The sequence below is a fragment of the Anas platyrhynchos genome, chromosome 2 (genome assembly GCF_047663525.1).
Source record: "Anas platyrhynchos isolate ZD024472 breed Pekin duck chromosome 2, IASCAAS_PekinDuck_T2T, whole genome shotgun sequence".
Taxonomy (NCBI): Eukaryota; Metazoa; Chordata; class Aves; order Anseriformes; family Anatidae; genus Anas; species Anas platyrhynchos.
This window is the reverse complement of record NC_092588.1, coordinates 156903151-156911062: the sequence shown is the minus strand read 5'-3', so window position 1 is coordinate 156911062 and position 7912 is coordinate 156903151. Positions and strand designations below refer to the sequence as shown.

The 7912-nt window shown below is 50.3% G+C and overlaps 1 protein-coding gene and 1 long non-coding RNA gene across 2 annotated transcripts in view; one reads left to right on the top strand and one right to left on the bottom strand.

The window, feature by feature from the left end:
- Positions 1-934: 934 nt before the first annotated feature.
- Positions 935-7912, bottom strand: part of LOC140001647 (uncharacterized) — a 7464-nt gene continuing 486 nt past the window's right edge. The window contains exons 2-3 of the long non-coding RNA XR_011807137.1: positions 3612-3785; positions 935-3537 (exon numbers count right to left, since the gene is read on the bottom strand). This is a non-coding gene — a long non-coding RNA (uncharacterized lncRNA). The remainder of the gene's footprint in view (positions 3538-3611; positions 3786-7912) is intronic.
- Positions 7698-7912, top strand: part of ARF1 (ARF GTPase 1) — an 11381-nt gene continuing 11166 nt past the window's right edge. Inside the window, exon 1 of the mRNA XM_027450310.3 lies at positions 7698-7856. The gene's annotated coding sequence lies outside the window, so the exon portion shown is untranslated. The remainder of the gene's footprint in view (positions 7857-7912) is intronic.

Here is a 7912-nt window from a genome sequence, read left to right as displayed (position 1 = left end):
GAGGATCACTCAGGCAGACCGGACCATACAAACCAGGAGCTTAATTTATTTTAATTTAATTTATTTGAATTTCAGCAAATGGGACCTTGGGAGCAGTTGTCTGCTCGATTTCTTCTCTGCATTGCAAGCCCAGCCCCTCCACTGAGGTCAAACAGTCTTTGACTTCAGCAGATTTGCCTTGGGCCATAGGAAAAACTCGTGATCCATTTCAAAGGAACCCTTAAGCGAGGTCTGCTGAGCTCCAAGCAAGTGTTGGAGGCTGCTGTGTGAGCCCATCATGTTCATACCATCCTCACAGACCCTGCTCTCTCCGTGCTCAGAGCAAGAAGGGGAAAAACTCCCCAGTTTGGGGCTTATTGAGACAGTGCCAAAGCTGTGATAAAGTTTAAAAACTCATGGGAACTTGTTACATTGCAGGGTTTAGGCCAGGAAAACCCATTCATCAGGTAGAAAACCTGCTGCAGATTTTGGGGCCTGTTTGGTAATGCAGGAGGTTGAGACCCAAAATGTACATTGGGAACAGGCAAGCCACCTCCACGGAAGGGACGTTGAGGCTTGAGGGTCTGAGATGAAGATTTCCTTAGGGACTGCTATGAGACCCCCCCCCAAATCTCACCTGATCTTTGCATAATGCCAGGTGGAGAACATCAGCCCAGGACCTCTCACCTCTAGCCCTGCTCATCTTTCTCCTGCTATGCAAGGAGATTTGATTAAATGAAGACAGCAGCACCGAAGTGAAGGCTGGAGGCTCCTCTGGAGGTCTCTGGTCCAGTGATCATCTCAGGTGTCTGGAAGATGGGTGAATTACACCCTCAGATCACTGGTTCTCTGCGGTGACTATAAAAGGGAGCAGGGAATGAACATAGCTTTGGATGAACATATTGCAGGCAGGCAAAACAAAATGAAATGATCCCATCCTGCAGTGATTTAGGCATCTCACACCTTTTTACTTCCCCATACTATAGTTTATTACTGACCCCAAAACCTTCCCTTCAGTCCTTCCTCCAGCAGCCTCCTTGCACCAACCCCAAACCCATCTGCTTTGCAAATCTTGCTGCAAGGCCCAGGATTTCCCTTGCATATCGTCACTTCTCACTCCTGCTGTCATTCATATTGCAATTTTTCTGCAATGTGTAGCTCCATATTTCTACAAAAAAAATCGCTGGACAAACAAAACTCCTCGATGTGAAGCTTTTCAGCCTGGACAGCCCAGAGCAGCCACGACAACTCGAGTAGTTTCACCCCAAGAGCTGCCGTCTGCTTTTTTTCTCCATCCCGCAGGTGTCCGGTGAGGGTATGCGACCTGACATTGATGTTATAATTAGGCGGGTTTCCATCTTTCTCCTCGCAGCTGAAACAATCGCCGTCATTCTTGCAGGCGGTCAAAGTTCAGCGTGGGCCTGGGACGGCTGCGACATTGATCAGCGGGTCCCAGGGCGGCTGCTGCCTTCCCCTTTGACGCAAGTTGTCAGGTTGGGGCATCTCAATTAGTGGCTGCGGGACTTAATGAGGTTTTGATGATGGAGAACAGCTGAAATTTCATTCCCGTCCAGGAAAAAAAAATAAAAAAAATAAAAATTATAATAACCTTGATACCTCTGCTGTGACATTTTCTTGTATAAATTTGTAGCCAAGCGACTTCAGATGGAGAGCTGGGGCTCTCTCCATTACAGCTAATTAACTGGGATCAATTTTGGAAGAAGCCAGGGGTGGCAGAAGACAATATTAGTGTTTCAGAGGTGGTAGTTTTGCTATCAGACAAAGGGATTTCGGGGCATTGTGCAGCTAGATGTGAAATATCGCAGCTGTGCATGGTCATTAAAAGCATGAGGATGTGCTACATAAGAACAGTGTGGTACCCCGGTGGTGGGCAGACAGCTTTCCCTGAAGGAGCTCCATAAAACTGTGCAAAGCTCTCCAAATGGGAGACATTTTAAAGCTCTTATCTTTTGCCTTTATACTCGGACAGCATCTCCCCTGAGATCCTCCTTTGCAGAGAGCAAAGTCTTCATGGGCAACGCTGCACCAGCAGCAGCCCAGAGACCTAAATTGAGGCCTACAACCTCCCCAAATGGTTGTAACTCTTCCTTCTAGCAAAGTTTTAGGAAGCCCTGGTCCCACACGTACTGTGAGGCTGTATCTTGGTCTCCTTGTTCTTCTGGGCCTTGCAGTGCCTGGAGGGATGTCCCCAGCTCAGGGAGCCAGTGTCTATGGCAGGCTTTGGGATCTTCACAGGACTCCCCATTAGAGCGTATTTTCAATCCCCACAGCAGCCCCAAGTTATCCAGGTCACAGGCGCTAATCTATTCATCCATGAGACTCAAGGATTCCAGGGAGACCAAGCAGACCTCAGGAGCCGATCCCATCAAATACTTGGTGCCACAAGTAACCACATAGACCCGCCACGTTTCTGGGTTGGAAGGACTGGCAGCACTGGCGTGGCATGGCTGGCGCCAGGGACACCCTAAGGCCAGAGCCAGCTTTGTTTGTCCAGAGGAAGCCATGAGGATGCTCAGAGGCTGGAGCAGCTCTGCTGTGGAGCCAGGCTGAGGGAGTTGGGGTTGTTCAGCCTGGAGAGGAGAAGGCTCCGGGGAGACCTCACAGCGGCCTGCCAGGGCCTAAAGGGGGCTGCAGGAGGGCTGGGGAGGGACTCTTGGGCAGGGGGTGTGGTGACAGGACAAGGAGTAATGGCCTTAAACTAAAAATGGTAGATTTAGATTAAATATGAGGAAGAAAGAGAGAGACCATTCATGGCACCAACCACTGCCATTCTCAGGACCCGAGTCTCTGCTTTCAAAAAAGCCCAAAGGCCATTATGGGCCCAATAACAACACTGCTGCACGCTCCTAAACACCAAGCAGGCTCAGCTGGGACACAGCTCTGAGCATTTGGGATGCTGTTGCCACAGCATCTCCTGCACGCACCCAGCTGACATACCAGTGAATTCAGCTCATCTGCCAACACCTCGTGCCCTTCACAGGGAGGTCTGACTGCCTAAAAAAAGGAGCAGAAAGGAGGACAGTGGCAGTGTGTGAAGATACCCCAGGTGCACGCTCAGGAATATGTTTCTGCTGCCACTGCAGATGCCCCAAATGTTATCAGATGTACTTGGTGTCGGTGGTGGCACCTCTATATTTATCGTGCTCTGTGGAGAAGGCACAGCCAGCAGCACTTCTCGACCACAGCCTTCGAGTTTCAGGTGCAGGCTGAGCAGGTTGCAAAGCATTTCCCAGGCAAAGCATCCTGCTGGAGAGTGTTTTCCAGCCTGGATGCTGAGCAAATGAAATGCTTGGGGTCTAAATGATGCAGGGAGCACGGCAAAACCTCACGCATCACCCAAGGCTGGTCATGGACATCTTCCCCAGGGCCTTCCTGGGGATGCTGGATGGAGGCGATGGTAGTGATGGTTGATGGTAGGTGATGGAGACCTCCTGGAGCTGATGTCTGGAGCAGGAGGGGTGAATCACTCCCTTTTATCTCCACTGACCTGAGCAAGAGCTGAAGGACTGGCTCAGCAGGGACATCTGCCTGTAGCAGCTGAAGGGAGGGGGGATGAACGAATGACAGCAGAAGAACCAACTTATCTTGCCTAACCCATCCTCCCCACGTACCAAAAGACACCGCAAGGCTGCTTAACGAGGCATCATCCCCTTGCACAAGCAACTGAGAGCATTATCCAGAGGTGCCAGCGGCAGCACCAAAAATTAGCAGCACGAGTATTACACAAAGCTCTGCTCCCCGGCAGGTTGCACTGCACGTCCCCGAGTCACGAAGCGGAGCTATTTCTGAAATAAGGAGAGGAAAAAAAAAATAAATGAGGCAGAGAGAGCTGCAGTCACTTGCCCACCATCCCGAGGGAGTCGGTGTCATAGGCGGAGAGCTGCTCTGCTTCCAGCTCCCCACATCTGAGATGCTCTCAGGTGCGTGGGTCCTTCTGCCAGGGAGAAACCTTGGCAAAATGAAAGCTTTTGCTGCAAGCTCTTGTTCCTCTGCTGCCTATTGAGGGGACCATGTAGAGTTCTGCTTGTTTTTTTCTTCATTTCCACCTTCCAGGATGGCAAAGTGTGGTAGATCTGAGGCTTTTCAAAGCCCAGCCCCACTGATAGGTGACCCCAAGCCTCCAAATGCAAATACTGATTATTTTTTTGGTAGGTAAGGTAGCAAATAGCTGGTGGGGAGTAATTTCTCAGCTGCTGTAAGTGTGATTCTCACCCCAAAATGAGACTCAGAGGTGAGACATCCCTGACCCAGTGACATGGCCTTGCAGAGCAGAGAGCAGAACATGGGTGTCTGCCCCAGCATCACCCCAAAATACCCCAAAATGATTTCACCATCACCACCAGGAGGGATTCTCCGGCGGGACATCACTGCCACCTGCTCAGAGGGATGCGCTCTCACCACCACTCCTGGACACAAGCAGAAGATAATAAAAAAATATCAATATCTCAATAATATCTCAATAAAAACAAGGTGCTCACACTGGGGGAAAAGATCACTTTGTGGGACCTGGAATTAAAGCAAATTCTACCCATGGTGTTTTTTTTTTCCTGGGGCAGATGCCAAAGGAAAAGCATCGCTCAAGCAAGCGCTGGGGGTGATGTTTTTATAAACTCAGAAAATCTCCTTTTACATACTTTTTTTTTATTATTTTAAGATTTTTTTTTCCCAAAAAAGCCAGGAGAACAGGGCGTAGCTCCGCAGCAGATGTGTCATCCGAGGCTGCCGGCGGGGAGGAAAACTGAACAGCCCCAAGGGGGTCGCGTGAAAAAAGCCACCCCAAGAGCACACGTCGTGCCACCTTGGGGAACTCCTCTCAATTTTGTCCTTTTCCCAAAACTGTTTTTTTTTTTTTTTTTTTTTTTTTTCACAGAAAAATAAGGTGCCAACACGGCTGCCCTGCCAGCAGCAGAAAGAAGCCTCCTTCTTCCTCCAAACGCCGTGAGTCACCGGGCAGAGTGCTCAGCTTGCATCACAGCAGCCGTGACTCAGACCGAAGGGGACAAATTCCTCTTGGGGGAATCTCTGCAAGGCACGGGCTCTCTCAGGGATGAAAAGGATGAAATAAACCCCAAAAGCCCTGCACCCAGCCTGGCCTGACCCCCCCCTATCAGCTGGGGTTTTGCAAGGACAGGCGAGAGGCGATGGGGTGAGCGCCTCCTCCCCGCGCTGAGTTAGAGCGAGAAGCTGCTCCGGGTTAAAAATAACCCACCAGAAAAAGAAAAAGAAAAAAAAAAAAAAAAAAAAAAAAGTTATTTTTAGTGCAGAGCATCGTCCTGATCTGGTTCAGAGTCCAGGCGTGGGGACCCGGCTGTGAAACAAGCGGGTGCTCAGCTTGTAGGGGGAGCTGGCTATGGGGGACATGCGCACCGGTGGGGTTTTGCTGCCCCAGGGGTGAAACTTCTCAATTTTTTGCAGGAAATTCTCCTGATGGCAGAATTTGGCAGGAAAAACAAGGGGGATTTGAGCACCTGGGGCTTTATTTTTTTTCCATGTCCTTCACCACCGAGTCCCTGGCCCCGTTTGGCAGTGGCGGTGTTTGGGGATGCTTCTGCGCTCAGCTTCGGGCACCACAAGGAGCCTGAAGAAGAAAAATGTGAGCTGAGAAAAAAGGGGATGTGCCAAAAGCAAGCTCCTGAAAGCCTTGCAGTAATCTCCGTGGGTGTGGGATGGGAAATATGGACTGTTCCTCAAAGGTTTGGCGACAGAAGCGCCATCCCCTATTGCCACTTTAGGATGTGCATATGGGAAAGGTTGTTTATATATATAAAAATATATATATATAAATTATAAAAATATATATATTTTTGTTTTCTCCTTGTGGCTTTGCTTATCCAGCACCACCGTTGCCATCGCCCTCTCGTGCATCACCTGATTTATTTTTTTATTTATTTTTTTAGGGAAAGAGGTTTTGGGATCCAGGCCCTCTGTCCTCCCTCGTGTAAGGTTTTCGGCTGCTGCACCATTTCAGCCCCACTTGGCAGGCGGATGGAGGGCTCTGAGGTGCTTGTTTGCTATGACTGCTGGGGAAAAATCTTGAAATAAGCCATTTTTTTGGCTTCTCGCTGCCTCTGAGAACTCCCCAGCCTGTCTTTAATAAAGGATTTATCAAGAAGTCAACCTGGGACAGCACACGACCTCGGTTTCCCCCGAGGTTACCCAAAACAGAAAGGAAATCATCCCCACGTTACCGCGTGCATTTGCTACGCCAACCTCCCGAGCTTTTGTATTGTTAAACCAAAAATTTTAAGTTTTTTTTTCCTTTTTAGCCCCCATGGCAGGGCGCAAGGGCAGCTTTCAGGTGTGTGCCCAAGCCTCAGGCACATCCCTGAGCAGCAGAAGATGAAGGCAGGGCTCCCTTTTCCCCTATTTTTGCCCCTTTTCCTCCTTACCCCACTTTCTCCTCTTTTTCCCTTTCCTCTTTTCTTTCTTTTCCCTCTTTTCCCCCCCCTTTTACCCATTTTTACACATTTTCTCTCTTTTTCCCCTTTCCCCCCTTTTCCCCCATTTCTCTTTTTTTTTCTCCATTTTCCTCCATTTTTCCTTTTTTCCCCCTTCCCCCCTTTTCCCTCCTTTCCCTCTTCTTCTCCCTTTTCCACCTTTTTTCTTTTCACACATTTCCCCTGTTCCTCTTTTCCCCCCTTCCCCTCCTTTTTCCAATTTCCCCCTTCCCCTTTTTTCCCCATTTTTTCCCTTTTCCCCATTTCTCTCCTTTTTTCCCCTTTCCCCCCTTTTTCTTTTTTTCCTTTCCCCCCTTTCCCCCTTTTTTGCCTTTTTCCCCCTTATTCCCACTTTTATCACATTTTCCACCTCTTCCCCTTTTCCCCTTTTTTCCCCCTTTCCCCCTTTTTTCCTTTTCTCCCCTTTCCCGCATTTTCTCACTTCTCCCTTTATCCTCTTCCCCCCTTTTTTCCTTTCTTCCCCCTTTCCTTCCTTTCTCTCCTTTTTCCCCTTTTCCACCTTTTCCCCCCTTTTCCCATGTTTTCACCCTCTTCCCCTTTTTCCACCTTTCCCACTTTTTCCCCCCTTTTCTCCTTTCCCCCTTTTTCCACATTTTCTCCCCTTTCTCCCTTTCTTCCCTTTCCCCCCTTTTCCCCATTTCCCTCCTTTACCCCCCTTTCCCACCTTTTTCCCCCTTTTCCCAAGTTTTCCCCCTTTCTCTCCACTTTTCCCGTTCCCTGTTCCCCCTTTTTTCCCCTTCCCTCCCTTTTCTATCTTTTTCCTCCTTTTCCACCTTTTTCCCCTTTTCCCACATTTTCCCCTCTTCCCCTTCCCCCCCTTTTTCCCCTTTTTTCCTCTTTTCCCCTCTTCCCCTCCTTTTCCCTTGTTCCCCTTCTTCCCCATTTCCCCCCTTTTCCCCATTTCTCCGCTTTTTTCCCCCTTCACCCCTTTTCCCCTCTTTTCCCCCATTTCCCCCCTTTTCCCCATTTCTCCCCTTTTTTCCCCCTTCCCCCCTTTTCTCCTTTCTCCCCATTTCCCTCCTTTTCCCCCTTTTCCACCTTTTTTCCCCTTTTCCCCACATTTTCCTCCTCTTCCCCTTTTTCCCCCTTTCCCCCCTTTTTCCCCCATTCCCCCACCCCGGCCCCGAAAGGGGGCGTGGCCAAAAAGTGGGCGTGGTCACTCCACCCATATATGGGCGTGCCCACCGAGTGGGCGTGGTCACACCCCCAAAGCCCCTCCCCCTTCCCCTCCCGTCCCGCCTTTTTCCCATCGTGCCCCGCGCGGGGCTGGCACTGACGTGGCCGCCGAGCGCCGCCATCTTGTGTGCCTGGGCGGCGAGCGGCGCAGGGCGGGCGGCTCCGAGCGGCACGGCCCGGGGACAGCGAGCGCAGCGCCCGCGGCAGCGCCGGCCTTCCCCGGTGGGTCCCCGAGCCATTCCCGGCTTCCTTTCCCTTCCCTTTTTCCCCTTCTTTTC